The sequence below is a fragment of the Protopterus annectens genome, chromosome 14.part0, assembly GCF_019279795.1.
Source record: "Protopterus annectens isolate FY-2018-M chromosome 14.part0, PAN1.0, whole genome shotgun sequence".
Classification (NCBI taxonomy): domain Eukaryota; kingdom Metazoa; phylum Chordata; order Ceratodontiformes; family Protopteridae; genus Protopterus; species Protopterus annectens.
The window spans coordinates 984903549-984920945 of NC_056748.1; the positions used below are offsets into that span (position 1 = coordinate 984903549).

At 41.9% G+C, this 17397-nt stretch overlaps 1 protein-coding gene across 1 annotated transcript in view; it reads right to left on the minus strand.

Annotated features, from left to right (window-relative positions):
• Positions 1-17397, minus strand: part of WDFY4 (WDFY family member 4) — a 4454583-nt gene that overhangs the window by 1396351 nt on the left and 3040835 nt on the right. The gene's annotated exons all lie outside the window — the stretch shown is intronic.

Genomic DNA, 17397 nt, shown 5'->3' on the forward strand with positions numbered 1-17397 from the left:
ACTATAATAATGGCGTCCTTCAACTGACTATGTATTTTTCTTTGTCTTCCTGAATTTACTATGTAACTAGTCCTTTTTGGACACTTTCTATTGTTTTTGAATTTTGTGTACATATATGACTTCTTTAGTATATTGTGCTTTTTATGTGTGTGGAGCTTTTCTCCCCTGGCCTCTACTGAAAATGGACATATATCCAGCTAGACTAGCCCGGTCAACAAATGTAAAATAAAATAAAATAAATAAATAAAATAAATGTCCCCTGTGTGGACACTATCATTACTGGCCTGTTACAGACTATTCACCTGCATGCCAATGTCAGGGCCACTATGGTTACATATATGCCAGTGGTATGGCTGCTCTCAGATTGCTGCACATCTGACACTATGTGTTATTGGGAATATCTATGCATGCTGTTGGACATGTACCAGGATTGTGTAGACTACTACTACCAACAAATGTTCTATAACAGTGACACAATAACATGTATATGTTCTAATGGCCAGCTGATCCACCTCTCCACACCCATCTGCCCGTGATACCTGGCCACATCAAGTGTGTCCCAACTTGGGGCTTCCTCATGTACTGTTACAGCAATACCATCAGGTGGAACCACCCAGCGGATGTTGGCTCCCCCCTTTCAAGGCACACACAGACATGCTCCTGTCCCCTGAGCTCAGGTCTAGAGTCTGTTCCATACCAGGCTCCACAGACACAAGGGATGTGCTACATCAGTCTGAGGCACCCAGTACACATTCACACGGCCAACATGCTCCTTCTGATCAGCCTCCAGACCAGGCATCTTCAGGACGTGGACTGCTGTTGTGAGTGGCAGTGGGTGGGAGGCTTGTTCCCACTGTGCCCATATTGGGGATCATGGAGCATCTACATCACAGACCACACACACCATCCATGGTGTTTATCCACCATGTGTCACATACCACCCCTGTAGACTGTCCTCTATATCTACCAATCCTGACCACCTCCACATGTGTACCTGCCATCATCATCATTCTCTTTCGGCTTTTCCCGTTAGGGGTCGCCACAGCGGATCATCTCTTTCCATTTCTTCCTATCCTCTGCATCTTGCTCTGTCACACCAACCGCCTGCATGTCCTCTCTCACCACGTCCATAAACCTTATCTTAGGCCTTCCTCTATTTCTCTTACCTGGCAGCTCCATCCTTAGCATCTTTTTCCCAATATACCCATCATCCCTCCTCAGCACATGTCCAAACCAATGCAATCTCATTTCTCTTGCTTTGTCTCCAAACTGTCCAACATGAGCTGACCCTCTAATATACTGATTCCTAATCCTATCCATCCTAGTCACACCGAGTGCAAATCTTAACATCTTTAACTCTGCCACATCCAGCTCTGACTCCTGCCTTTTTGTCAATGCCACTGTCTCCAACCCATATAACATAGCTGGTCTCACTGCCCTCTTGTAGACCTTCCCTTTCACTCTTACTGGTACCCGTCTGTCACAAATCAATCACTCCTGATACTCTTCTCCACTCATTCCACCTTGCCTGTACTCTCTTCTTCACCTCTCTTCCACATTCACCATTACTCTGAACTGTTGATCCCAAGTACTTAAACTCGTCCATCTTTACCAACTCTACTCCCTGCATCCTCACCATTCCTCTACCCTCCCTCTCATTTACACACATATATTCTGTCTTTTCCCTGCTGACCTTCATTCCTCTGCTCTCTAGAGCATATCTCCACCTCTCCAGAGTCTCCTCTACCTGATTCCTACTCTCACTACAGATCACAATGTCATCTGCAAACATCATAGTCCACGGGGCCTCCTGTCTGATCTCATCTGTCAACCTGTCCATCACCACTGCAAATAAGAAAGGACTCAGAGCTGATCCTTGATGTAATCCCACCTCCACCTTAAACGGATCTGTCACTCCCACTGCAGTCCTCACCACTGTCACACTACCCTTGTACATATCCTGTACCACTCTTACATACTTCTCTGCCACTCCTGACTTCCTCATACAATACCACAACTCTTCTCTAGGCACCCTGTCATATGCTTTCTCCAAGTCTACAAAGACACAATGCAACTCCTTACCTGCCATACTTCCCCATATTCCCATTGCATACTTTACAGATGGGGGCAATGTGGTGCCAACAAGGGGCTAACATGTGACATACCTGTCCATGGTGCACACACTGCCAGCTGTAGATATCTGTGTGTATTGCTATGTGTGCTGCTGCCTCGCACATAGGACACATCACTATAGTAGTGATATAGGGGACATATCTTTATAAACATATATGTTTGTGTGTGTGTGTTTGTACATATGTAGACGTGCATATAGGTATATATCTATATATGTGTACATATATGTGATGTCATATATATGTGCACATTTATATGTCTATACATGGGTATATGTATATTTCTGGACATACACGCTGATATACATATATATCCTTATATATCATATATGTGACATATGTACACATATGCATACCTATATGTAGGGTACATTCAGACATCAGCTCCACAATCTCACAACCCCTTCCTGCACAGCTGCACTGTTCTGCCTTGCTACAACACAGACAGGTGCCGCATATGGACAAAGCCTAACATTAATGGGGTATATGTGGGACCTGATTGCAGGTAACCCTATTACACATCTATGGCATTCTGGCATGCTACATTACAGATTCACCTGAGTATCCTGCCAGTGGTGGGCCGTGGCTCCCACATGTCCATCATAATGGCATTGCTTCCATCACCAGCTATTGGCCACGTAATATACATACTTTCCCTTACACAACACACACTATGATGGCTTACATCCTGTCTGTCAGTGCTGACCTGCACAGTTAACAGCTATGGCCTACTAACCACAGGGACAGACACTATTGTCCATAGCAGTTGTTCAGTTGAACATCATCACACCAACACCTGATGGCACATATAACTCATTCCACATCATCTATCCCATTATGATGGACCAGGTACTACATTCTAATACATGTACATACACTTTGCATACCTGTTGTAGGAATGATGTCTTTATGAATGGCAGCTGCCTAAATCCCTGTGTCTTTAGCTGTTAGTTTGATGAGCGTTAATATTTTTTTTCCACTTTTGCTTTCTCTCTCTCTCCCTCTCTCTCCAGTGAATGGATTGAGCTGCTTTGAGTAGATTGCAGCCTGACTCTAGTAGGTGATGCACTTGATCAGATGACAGCATCTGCACCAATCAGTGTTTTACACTTGCTAACTGCATGCAGCTTGCTGTGTAGTACTTCCAAATACCACTGTCATTGCAACCACCTACTATAAACATCATGTGGGCATGGTCCCTTTACCTTTCCTGTGTGATGGACATCCTTCCTGTGTGTGGGCATCAGTGTTACAGACAGCAGGTAGCAATACCTCTTACAGGAGAACCGGTACACTCAGGCCAGCTACATATTTGTTGGAGGTTCTAGAACAACACAGTGTGAGTAGAGTTGTGCTATGCTTTGTATAGTACTGGTGTACAGGGTGTGTGTGTATATACTAGTTTGTAGAGTTGTGTTATGCTTTATATAGTACTGGTGATGCAGGGTGTGTGTGTACATACTAGTTTACCTTGGAATGCAGTCTGTCTGCATAGCTCTCAACTCTGGGCCTATCCTCTTGATGACCAGAGGTGTGCCTATCATGTTTTGTCAGTCCACCACACAGGTCATGTGTCAGATAATTCACTGGGAGTGTGTGTTTTGAGTGCTCTCAGTACATGGCTACATCCATTTATGTTTCTAACCTCAATTCCCTGACTAAGGGTATGTTGCAGACTATCCTGTAACACCAGCGACTTGCTTAGTGTATGGCAACAGTTTTCCACATATGGGCCTGTGTTCCAGCCTCTGTCCTCCACCTACATACCACGCTCTGCACATATGACATGCTGGCAGGGGTTGTTCTCTAGTGGGCTGTGAGTATATCACACTGCCACTGCTGCCATCAGTCCACTACTGTTGTATCCCCCACATATTCGGTGGGGCTGGGGCCATATATGAGTGGGCTTCACCTACACAATGCATGTGTGCCCTTATGCACTCCAGAGGCCAGTGTATATAACAGTGGTATATGGCCCTGTATTATTGAGTCTGGGGGGGGGGGGATGCACCATAAATGACGTAGGTTGTTACAAAATGTGGGGGTATCGGGTGAGCTACCTTAAGGTATCTGGATGTACAGTACCGTATACTTCACCTATATTTACAGGACTTACATAAATTGGGTTAATGCAGGCCTACTGCCTCCTGCCATACAGACTGTTCTGTTTGTCAGTGTGCTTGTGATGGTGTCAGTTATGCCTTGTTATGTAACAGTTACATCCCATTTGGTCAACTGAAGTCTTTACCGCCTAGTGATTTTGTACAGAGTGTAGCTAGAAGCTGCTGAACTATACACCTGCATTACTTACTGTTGATTGTTTGGTATTCTGTGGCCCAGTCTGTCATTACTAATGTACAATTTGAAGGGCTTGGCCTGGACAACAACAGTTGTGAACCTTTCCAGACTACTATATTAGTATAACTGCTTCACAGTTGCATTACTCTGTTTATATGCATGTCAGTGTCTGAACAGCTATATGACATGGCATATAGAACTGTAATAGTACACAAATAAAGGTTTTCCATTTCTGCAAACCTGTGTATGGTGTTTTTTCCTATGAGCTCTCTGTGGGTATATGTTGCAGGCAAGGACTGTCATTTGTATGGGTGGCCCATACAGTGTCCAGTTGTTCAGATGTTAACTGTAGGCATACTGGCTGTTCCATATTGTGTGCACCCACTACATATGTATCCTACTGTACATATCTCTGTGTGTGTATCTGTAGTCACATGTATATCTATATATGTGTGTGTGTGTGTGTGTGTGTATATATATATATATATATATATATATATATATATATATATATATATATATATATATATATATGTATATCTGTATCTGCATATATGTGTCTGCGTATATATATCATGGGGATGTTGATAGCTTCCACACTTTACATTTCCTATGGGATGCAGACTGTACTACATATGTTACCAATACCAGCCTGACATCATACAGGAGGGATGTAGTACTGTTAACATCTTGTGCCCATGTCGTGTCAGGTCCTGGTTATGGGATCTGCAACACTTGGTAGTGTAGGTTTGGCTGTGGGTGGGTATGCCTATTCGTACAAGACGTATATTGTTTGGGGCCTCTCAACCCCATTAATGGTGCATGTGGACATATTTGTTTTTGTTAATCTACCATTGCTATCTACAGATGTATGGCCATATATACCTATATATATTTTCTTACATATATAACTATGTCCATATATATATATATATATATATATATATATATATATATATATATATATATATATATATATATATATATATATTTGCGCACATATATGTAACTTGCTGTATATATGTAGACATATAAGTGTAGATATATATATATATATATATATGTCGATGTAGGCATCTGCATAAATATATGTTCATATATATTTATATATATATATATATATATATATGTGTATATATTTCTCAATATATATATATATATATATATATACACACAGACACACACACACACACACACACACACACACATATATATATATATATATAGATAAGTTGTATCTGTTTAGATATTAATATATTTACACACACACATACATCTAAATGTTGGTATACATTCTCTGTACTGTTGCATGACTGTGAGGGATGATATGTTTCTGAAAACATCAGCTTTATGTATATCTGGCATGGCTTAGTGGTAAATCACTTTGTCTATGGTGTGCAGGGTCCTGGATTTGAGCCTTGCAGAGGCTGTTTATTTTGTTGCTGGACAGAAAATGGGCCGATGGATACAGAGTGACTAAGGCACTTTAAAGCAGTAGTAAGCAGGTTTGTGCGGAGGTAAGCACTGCTAACTTCCGGTTACAGTTTCTTATACTCAGCTTCTAAATTGCTTAATCTGTGTAGGCAGTGCTTACTCCCGTGCAAACAGGCTTAGACCCGCTTACTGCTGCTTAAAAGTGCTTACTCCCGCTTACCTCTGTGCTAATTTCTTTAAAAGAAAAGAAGAAAGGGTTGATAGGAAAGTGGTGAAAAAGGGGCACAAAGAGGGAAAGACAGTAGGGAAAATAGCTAGGTATGTGCTGGAAGGGTGTAGGGAAGGTCCATAGCTGCCCATTTCTTCTACAGCAACAGCTGTGCATATACACTGATTTTGGAGGTAGATTTGGACTTTCACACCCCTGGGAGAGGAGTGAGGACAACAATAATAAGTTGTGATGCCAATTAGACCGGATTACATGTGTCCAGTGGACATGTGTGTGAAATGAACAGCTATGTATGGGGTGAGATTTTTTTGTGGGAACAGATTGCCCTTTTTTTTCAGGTGAGAGTGGGATGTTGGGGAGGGATAGTTTATATATTTGGGGAGGTAGGTTAACAGACAAGACACACAAGACGCATACAGGAGTAGTATATGAAACATGTGGGGGGTAAACACCTTGATGGGGCGGGGTGTTGGGATATCAGAAGCCCAAACGCCCCCTAGTGGTAACAGTGGGACTGAGATCCCCACCCATGGGCAGTCACCACTACACCTTCACAGCCCCAAAGATGGCTGTGCAGGGGGCTAAGCCGCACAGTCAGGCTGACTCTCTAATCGCAACACAAGGCCCTCGAGCTGGCGTAGATCACCAAACTGCTCGTTGATTGCTCTACACACCACGACCCTGACCTGGCGACGGATGACAGGTGCCTGGTGATGTCCACTCCCGGCGAGCCCCATCCCCTGAGGCGGTTCCATCCGAAGGTAGTGCAGGGCCAATGGACAGGGAGGTCCGGGGTTGGGCCCTAGACATTCTGGTGCCCGGTGCCTCGGCCAGCTGAGGTGGCACAGGTAGGTCTGCTGGGACCGGCCTTCTCAAGTGTGCTACAATGTTTAGATTTCATCATCATATATGGGTTAGTAACAGTCAACACATTCCAGGGTTAGGTATAACAGCATGCAAAGATATTCCCATTAACCCAGACAACAGATACGGAACAGTTGCATAGCAAACAAAACACATGCATATATGGGACCATAGTGGCAATAAGAACAGCATGCAGGTACGTTGATGGCACCATGCCAACAATGTTGGAATAATTCAATATGGCACATGTATGAGAACCATTAAAATATTTATCAAACAATTGGACATTATCAGAGTCAATACATACCAGTTGGGGTGGGTATGTTGATTATTGTTGGAGATAAGGTGGGGGGGGTGAAAAAAATGTCAAGTAAGAAGTAGTAATCCACATTGCTTTCCTAGTCAGTGCTGTTATCTGTACCTTACAAGTCTTACTACACTGCCCTATAGCCTTATTTTGGACAATGATATGGCTGTCGTCATCATTACACATGAAACGGTTTTACCTGCAGTATACAGCTCTTACCTGCTATACCTGTGGAGGGAATGTTTGTTAACACTGACTAACTATTTGTACACATACGCTCAGATTCCGGGTTGATGTTTTGCTGTATGCTATCCAAATCTTTCTGCACACACACTGACCATGTGTTGACCACATGCTGGTGTGCCTGGACATATCTAGAATATTGCCCTTTTCCACCTTTAGTGATCTGACACACACATATACATGCTTTCCTACACAGTTATATTATGTAGCACAGTGTGGGTGACAGTGACCAGTGATACTTTATTATTCAGAGAAACTGCAACAGTCACAACCCCCTACAATACCAAGGTGGACAGTACCAGTACAGGTTATATTGGTCTGTATTTCTCAGCACAGTGTTTGTATCCAATGTACCTGTGGGAGCAATGCTTGTTAGCACTACCTGACTGTTGCCACACAAAGTTACAGATTACACATTAGTATTATGCTCATATATCTCACTGTGTTACTGTACACACTCTGGTCACAGCTTGACAACATGGGAGTGTAGATAGGACATACTTGAAATATTACTCTCCTAACAGTTTCGGGGGTTGCTACAGTGACAGGTGTGTTCTCATGATGGTTGACAATCACTTGTATTCCCTGTTTGCTGGCTACACATCTGGGATCATCCCACAGACTTACCAGGGAGAGAGGGGGACAGGCAGCAGATATGGGCACATATACTGGACATTCTGGCCTCATGTGTACAGTTGTGGGGTATGAATCTGTATGCAGTCTAATTCCACTCCCAGGATTCAGATCATGGCTGTGTCTGCTACAACTTAAACATCATCCATGACAGTTGTGTCTGCTATATTGATATTGCTGTATATCCAAATATGCTTTCTGTCTTATTAATCCTCTGCGCTTATGCATTCTGACCTTGCATAAAAACACTCTAATACAGACTTCCTAGACAGTTATATGTTGTAGGACAGTGTGGGTGACAGTGATGTGTAATGCCTCATTATTCAGAGCAACTGCATATCATTCTTGTATTTCTGGGCACAGTGTTGGTATCTGACAAACCTGTGGGAGGAATGTTTATTCGCACTACCTGAATGTTCCCACACACAGTACCAGGTTCCACAGTACTATCATGCACATACATCTCACTCTGTTACTGTACACACTCTGACCACAGCTTAACAAGTTGGGGTGTAAATGGGACATATGTGGCTTCTTTGTCACATAAGGTATTGGGGAGTTGCTAGTGTGCCAGGTTTGTTGTCATAGATGTGTGTCAATCAGTTGTATTTCCTGTTTGCTGCCTATATGTCTGATTTCCCAGGGGGACAGGTTGATAGGCAATAGATACGGGCCACTTCAATAGACATTCTGGACATATCTGTACAGTTGTGGGGTATGATTCTGTATGCAGACTACTACCACTGGTAGGATTCGAACCGTGGCTGTGTGTGCTAAAAAACAACAGTTCACATCTCAGTTGCATGTGCTATTCGTTTTTTATCTGCATTTTCCCTATTTACTGTCTATGTGTCTCTCAGTTGTACTAAATGGCCTCTAGGGATTACACCTGTCATATACAGGCATTCCTACACATTCAATTTATGGTGCACGATGTGAGTAACAGTGCTTAATACAACAGTACTATTACATGATTGCAAATCTACATTATCATATGATACCAGAATATACACATTCAGTCCAGCAGTTAGACCTGTTTTGCCAGGATATTACAATTTTATTGACATACAAACAATATGAGACTCTTCCTGCCATATTCTCTAGTGTATACAGTACTTGCCTTGAATAATACAGGTTTTATACTAGCAATTAATTTACTACTACTTTTATTTTTATTTCCTATGACAGTAAAAGCATGTGTATTACTGACCTGCCTCATGTCGCAACCTCGCAAGGCAGCAGATGTGGGCCTCCTGGTTCACGGCCCGCTCCGTTGCAGCTGTGGGGGACATAAGAGGAATATTTAGCCATACCTATCCATGACATACTTGAGGTGGCAGGTATTACACACATACTGGGGTGATACTTAAACACGTCTGGAACATCCCCTGATGCTCTAGCCTCTTGGAGCGAATCCTCCAAGAGTCCCCCTTCCGCCACTTCAGGTCAGCATAGTGGTGCCAGACCTGCTCACCAGTTCAGGGTATGCCAGTGGCACTGGTGAGGTCGCGGGCAAGACGGTCCCAGGCCTCCATCTTATATTGGGAGCCCTGGTACTGGCCCTGCAGCAGTCTCTGTGCATGTTTTTTAACTAGGAGTCCTACCATGACCTTGGACTCCTGGATGCACCAGCACTGCACCTGGAAGCATACTCCTTCTCCCATTACTGCCATAGCGCCTGCAAGGGGAAGCTACAACCAGTTATGAGATGTATTCCTGCCTCTTGGGTTAAATTGGGGCCAATTTCCCGCACTTTTCTGTGATTGTCCGGTTTTGAAAAGGCTAAGCTATGGGCAAACCTGCTTACCTAGGGTTGGCATTGTTTAAAGGGATATACAGCTGGGCACAATGAGTTAGCTGATCTACACATTGCTCACCTCCTAAGCTGGCCTGTGCAATGCTTAGCATTACTTACATTAGACCTTCATTATAATGCCTTTTGGGCACTGTGTTATTATTAATTACACGTTATATGTATACCAGGTATTCCTGATCGATGTGTACATACACTCTGTGGGGTCCTTGTGTTTTATTGGGGGCTTCACCACTCTATTACAATTACAACTCACATCTGGGCTTACTGCTGTACTCCAGTTCACATGTTTATGTTATGTAGTGGGTTATGGCACATATGACTGTATACTGATGCATTTCACAGGTTCAGTTTGGTTATATTATGGTGAGGACTTGTTTGCTACTATCTCATTCTTCTGTACTTCTGTGAAGGCTTGGTGGATAACTACTGTGACTATGGTGTATAGAGTCCTGGGTTCAAGACCTGCATGGCTGTTTATTTTGTTGTTGGGTAGAACAAGGGCTGTTGGATACAGAGTGATTAAGGCACTTCTGAGCATCTGTAAGTGTGTTTGTGTGATGGTAAGCACTGCTAACCTGCGGTTACATCTGCTTACAGAGAGTTAGCTTTAGAATTGCTTAGCCAGTGTAGACACTGCTTACCGCTGCGCAAACGGGCAAATATGCTTACTACTGCTTATTTGTGCTTAGACCTGCTAACTTGTGCCTTACTCATTATGATACTGACACCTCACATGTGCTTTTACTGCAGTACTCCAGTTCATAAATATATGTTATGTAGTGGGTTATGCAACAAAAATATTGGTCATAACATGCTTTGCCATGTAAAATGAAATGTGCTGCAGTGGGACTCGAACCGGGAATGCCTGCTCGTGAGGCGAATGCTCTGCCCACTACACTATTGCTATGCTGCTTCATTTGCATATATCTTCCTTGTTATCCTCTTCAGCCATTTAAGCTACATTAACCGTAGCTAAGCGATGGCCCACCCACACACCTATGGTTAGCTTTAATCAGATAAAAAAATAAATAAATAAATAAAAGGGTGTCTTCATTTTATTTATATGTACTGTTGCTGTTGTACACATGGGGGACTGTTGGGGATATGCGAACACCTATGAGCGTTCTCGCTCTTTTCTTACCCCTTTCTGCTGTTCTACATTGCAGGGGCATGTTTATTCTGAAAGCTCTGCTCTCAGACGCACACCCTGCACTCTTACACACTCTGTGTAAGCCTAGGAGCTCGGGCAGAGCGCATCATTAATATGCATGGCTCGCTGCCGTCCTGCTCCTAAATGGTTGCTTCCGTGCAGGACTAAGCCAGTCCTGCACGGAAGATTAGTAAACCCGGGTGTGTGTGTGTGACAACTGGATACAGTAAAACCTTGGTGTTGTAGTTGAAGTTAAAATGGGAACTAATTCTAAGCATATACATCCTAGTAACAAGATGGCTAACTATGTGGGCTATATGAATATGCATGACACAGCGTAAGATGACTGGGACATTACAGTTGAAAGAATAGCACTGTGTTGTACAGTCAGTGATATTAATGACAATAAAATGCATTAGTCTTGCTGCATCTATGTGCTGCAAAGATGTACAAAACCAGCATGTTGATGCAGGGCAGGACATCCACTTGTGAAGCTAGTGACCCTGGAAAGGCTAGCAACCTGGGAAGGTCAAAGTCAAAGTGGATGACAGCCAGCTAGCCCACCTTGGAGTGAGGGCATGGGTTGTTGCAGCACAATGCTGCTCTCCAGCGCAGGCCGAAGAATATCAGTAATGTCTTGCAAGACAGCATGTGAAAGTAGAGGGGAAAAAAGAAGTGAACATGTCATGGGTGGAAACATCTATGGACATGTACTTAAATCATTTCATGCCTCTCTCTCTTTCTTACTCATGCATTGTGAGTTTATAAAACCTCCTGCAGTTGAGATTAGATAATACAGGGTCAGTATATCTCAATCTCCACTCCAGCACCATGAAAGATGGTTGAGTACTCTGGAACGTGATGGGGTAAAGAAAGTCACCAGCTATCTGCTAGTGATCATTCTAGCCAAGGAAACCAACATGCTGTACAAAAAAGATATACACACAGGTACACCACTTATGTAGCACTGCAACAAATCTTTATAATACATGTTGAATAATATGCAGAGTCAAACAGACTAAAGCCTACACAAATGGAGAAAGGCTCGAGATTCATAAAAAAAAAAACAGTTGTGCGTGAAGTCTGGCATAAAGCTATATAAAGGAAGCCAACAATGAAACAGGCTATCACAAGATAAGACAATCACATCAGTGGAGACATCTGTCAAAGGTAATCAGTGGAGACATCTGTCAAAGGTAATTGTGAGCAGCAATAAGATTAAATTCTCAGTAAATAAACTATCTTTTGACTTTCTCAAGAAAGACCCTTTCTATTTAGAGAAAAAAATGTTTCAAAGTCAGGAAGATTGTTGGTTTAAACAAAAGACTGTAGACAATGCCATGAGAAAAGTCAATGAAGTAATGTGCACTAAAAGGAAGCAGTAAACACAAATCACATTATAAAACCAGGGAGCAGAATATAGGTAGCAGAAGAAAAAAGTGCGGGTGCTAAAACTGATTCTGGTTCTGATATAACAAAATTAGCTTCAGAATGAAAATTATGACAATGTGTTTATCACTGCATAATATGACTTACAGTGACCAAAATACTAATAGTGTTAAATTAGAAGTGGCTGGATTGACGTTAAAACTAAGTCAGATATGTAAGTTACAGTATCAGTGATTTCTGTGCAAGACTACAAAATATTTTTTGGGTAGCATGGATGCTTAATGATAAGATTTCTGTCTCACAGTTTCAGGGTACAGGATCCACACCTTTTCTCTGGCCACTGTCTATATTATCAGTTCATAAGTAGTTACTCGGCATGTGGTCTAAGAGACCACAAAGGCGGCTAAACCAATTTCTCAAATGCTCCCAGAGCACAGCCTGGTTAACTGACTTGCTGAGATTTGTACAGCAGACAAACATAAGTTTTAATCTTGTGCACTAACTGCCACAGCATACAGTTATGAGCATGCTCTCCATGTGTCTGTGAGTTTCTCCAAATACTCTGCTTTTTTCCTGCCTCACAAAAACATTGTTGGTTGACTGGGCTTATATATATATATATATATATATATATATATATATATATATATAGAGATATATATATATATATATATATAGATATATACACACACACACACACACACACATATATATATATATATATATATATATATATACATATATACACACACACACACACACACATATATATATATATATATATATATATATATATATATATATATATATATATATATAATGTGTACATATTTGTTTGCCAGTGCACTTATGGTCTGAGTCACTGAAAAAGAAAGACTAAGAAGGTCCAGTAAATGTACTTGGTTAACAAACAATAAATTAAAAATGTCATCATGTATATCTTTAAATCATCATTATTACCATCAATCCCCTTTTTCCCATTTTCTTCATCGGGTCAGGGTGTTGAGTCAATTGCCACCATCTATGTCAATTTCACGCAACTCTCCTATATCCTTCGACAGTCATGCCCAATTGGCGCAGGTCTTCTCTCACACAACACATCCATCTCTTTGCTGGATGCTCTCATTTCTTCTTGCCTTCTTTCTGTCAGTCCCAAATCTTCTTCACCAGATTATCTTCTGCTTTTCTGTACATGTGCCCAAACTACCGTAATTTGTTTTCTTTGACCTTCTCTGCAACTGGAGCTACTCTGGCTTCTGCTCTAATGCCTTCATTTTTTTCATCTGTCCCACAATGTGCATCCTACCACACATCTCAGGCACTTCATCTCATCACCTTTAGTTTCCTCCACTGTTCTGCCTTTACTGCCTGGTTTCTGTACCATACAACTCTCCTATGTACTGGTCGCAACAATGTTTTTTACAATTTACTTTTCAGCTTCTTTTTCTTCCATTGTACAGTCTGTGCCAGTTGACAGCAACCTGTCTGATTATAAGCTTTGACCTCCTCATAAGACTTCCCTTCTTTTCACTACCCCTCCCAGATAATTGAAACTGTTAACCTGTTCCACTATTTTCCATTCTATCTCAATTCTCAGCTTCTTTTGAGCTTCCCCATTTGCTGCCTTTACAAATGTCCTATCTGTACTCAGTTTTATCTTGTACCTTCAGTTTTGCATTCCATACCCCTATCCACTGCTGAAGTTCTTGCTCAAAGTCTGCTTGTAATGCCACATTGTTGGCATAAAGCAACTTTGTTGATCTTCCCCTCCGACCTGATTGCTAATATAGTCCATCACCATTATGAACAGCAGTGGGCTCAGAGCTGACCCTAGTGTACACCCACTCCAACTGGGAACCCCTTTGTAAGACTTAACACTGTTCACACTTGAGTCACTGGGTCTTTGTACACAGTCTGCAATAGTTCTATCAATGTTTCTGGGGCTTTGAATCACCGCAGAACTGCCCAAATCAGCTTCATTGGGACCTTGTCGTGTTTTCTCCAACTCAAGGAATATCCAGTCGGACTCTTTCCTCACCTCTTGCTTTTTTCCAACTATGTGTCTCAATGCAAACATCAGGTTGGTTGTGCTGCATCCTGATCTGAATCCCAACTGCCCTGTCCCCCCCTCTTAATTTCTATTACTCTGCATATTTATTTATCAATCACCCACTCCACAGCTTTCATGTAATGTGACAGGCGGTCGATATCTTTATACAGCCCAAAATTGTGAATGTCCCCTTTGTTCTTGAACAGTGGAACTACTATGCCTTTTCTCCAGTCAACTGGGATACATCTTTCTCTTCACACTGCTATGAGTACCCTCAGGAGGCATTTTTCCCTTATCTCACCCATTATTCTAACCATATCTCCTATGACCTCATCGGAGTCTGCTACTTTCCCTGACTTTATTTTCCTGGGTGATGTTCTTATTTCGTCTATGATGGGCTCCTCCTCTTCTTTCATTGTAGGCTCTGTCTGGGGCAGTACAACTTCTGTGGAGTTTTCTTTGATCAGAAACTGATGAAATACTCCTTCCATCGGCCTTGGGTCTATGTTGAGCTATCAAAAGAAAATATCATCAAATGGCTAAATATCATATGTACATCAAAATGGTAAATTACTGAGCACTTTTTACTTCAAAAATAAATTCATCGAATGGCCATTGTCCACTCTGGTATGTGATCTTGTCACTCTCTCTCTTACTGAACCATTTACTAGGCAGAAATCTAGAATGGCCTCTACTTCTTTATTCCTATTGCCTAGACCATGTGGACCAAGGGAGTCTTCATATGCTGTTCCATCTGTCACCCATTATCGACACCAATTCATGTTGTCCTGCTTTATCTAATAGGTCTTTCAATTGCTGAGTGAAAGCACTCTTTTCCTCATTATCACAACCTTGCTGAGGGAATATGCTGTGACTATGAATACTGCCCTATCTTTATGCTGTAGTCTGACTGCCATGAGTCTATCCCTAATCTCTCACTGCCTTCTGAAGCTTATCCCTCACCACAATTCCCACACTATTTCTAGTTTGTCCTCCTGCTGTGCAGTAGATTCTGGATTCCAAGCCAAGTGGCTTTACTGCACTGCCCTTCCATCTTGTCTCCTGTATAGTTAGGATGTCCAGCTTCCTCTTTAACAATCATGTCATTCATTTTCAAGCTGGGTCCTGTCAGTGAACCTACACTGAATGTAGAAGTGCTTAGTAGATCTTTGGCATGTTGACTATTTTTTATGTCTAGCTATTATTCAACCAAACTATCGCAGGTAACCCAAGCTGGGCATCTAGACACTGACCAACCAGTAGCTTATTGACCCAGGGGTGCTGGGTTTTATGGCAGGTGCACACTGGCCAATAGGGGCATATACACCCCTCCCACCATTAGCATGGGTCCCTGGCTGAGGTCAATAGGGTGCTGGGTCCTCAACCCACGTATCACTGGCAAACACCCATGCCCATTTGGCGACACTAGTCAACATGATTGAATCATCTAAACACAAATTTTACACTGTCGAGTGTCTAGCCATGACACAGCTTGCATCTTCTATCTTGAGGATACTGCATACAACAGCTGATGCCCAAATCAGTTGGTGTACACAACTCTTCCCCCATGCCTCTCAACTGTACAGATTTTCACAGAATGTCCAGATTTTTGCTTCATATTTTTGGTCCATTTTTCATAAAATGGTTCTCTGGCAAATTAGTGGCAAATCGTTAAAGACTGAAGTCAGAAAATAATGACATACATTTGAGTTTCAGACTTCATACCATTCAGAAAATTCTGCTAATGCAAAACCTGTTATTCTATCAAATTTCTAAGTTTGTAAGGGCAATATTTAAAAACTGCCCCTATTTTTTGGGCCTTTTTCCCACTTTTATTTATAGCTATGCCCAGATTTCTTGCTCTAAGAGGTTGAGATGTATGCTTCCCCCAATAGGGCACTATCTAGAGTGTGTGCTGCTGCCCACAGCTCCACTCTTGGGTGAGCTTGTGATGGAAACACTCAGCATGTTTTTGAGAGATAGGAGGAACCTCACATTGACCCAGGGAGAACATACATACAAAAAAACTCCATACAGGAAATGGCCATAGGTCAAGATAAAACTTTGTACCTTGTGCAATGGGAAACAAAGACCTTAAACATTATGCCAACTGCTCTCTGCATATCTCTAAAAAAGCAATTTTCGCCAGTCCTACACAGGGGAGAAAGTACACCCAAAAGATAAAGTAAAGTGATCATGCAGTATCAGGGCAAAGAGCATTTGTTAGAATTTTATATTTATTAAAAAGTAGGGCCATCTTTGTTAATAAGTGAAGAAAGTGAGTCAGGAAAACTGAATTCAATAGGTACTCTATGAATAAATTTCAAGTCACAATTGAGAAAAGAAGGAATACTATCACAACTGAAAATCTGTCCAACTATAAGAAGATTCCTATCCAGTATTTGCATAGGCAAAATGGAAAACAATGAAACCAAAAGTGAGGTGGAAAGTAATATCACTGCCAAGTTCCAGAGCTCCACAGATGTGTCCTGTATATAAAAACACCAAGCGCAAAGGCTAAAGTGAAAAGGATGAAAAGTGTATGAATCCTCCCGAAAGCTGAATGTGGCCCCACTGTACCTGCACTGAAGAAAGTGAAGTGAGAAGTTGTCCAAGTGTTTCAGGATTTTACGGCAAGTGGCAAATAATTCTAGCACTGCATAGCACACAATACCTAATGTATAGGCAGAAGATATTTTCACATTGCTTAACTTCATCTTCCACTCATCCCTCCTAGTAGTTTATGTACCTTAAAACTCTGGTTTTCATTTCAAGTTTTGAGTGTGCGGACACTGCCGCTGAATCTTAGAGGATGATGCCGTATGTATCAGTCACTGTCCAGTGGTGTTTCT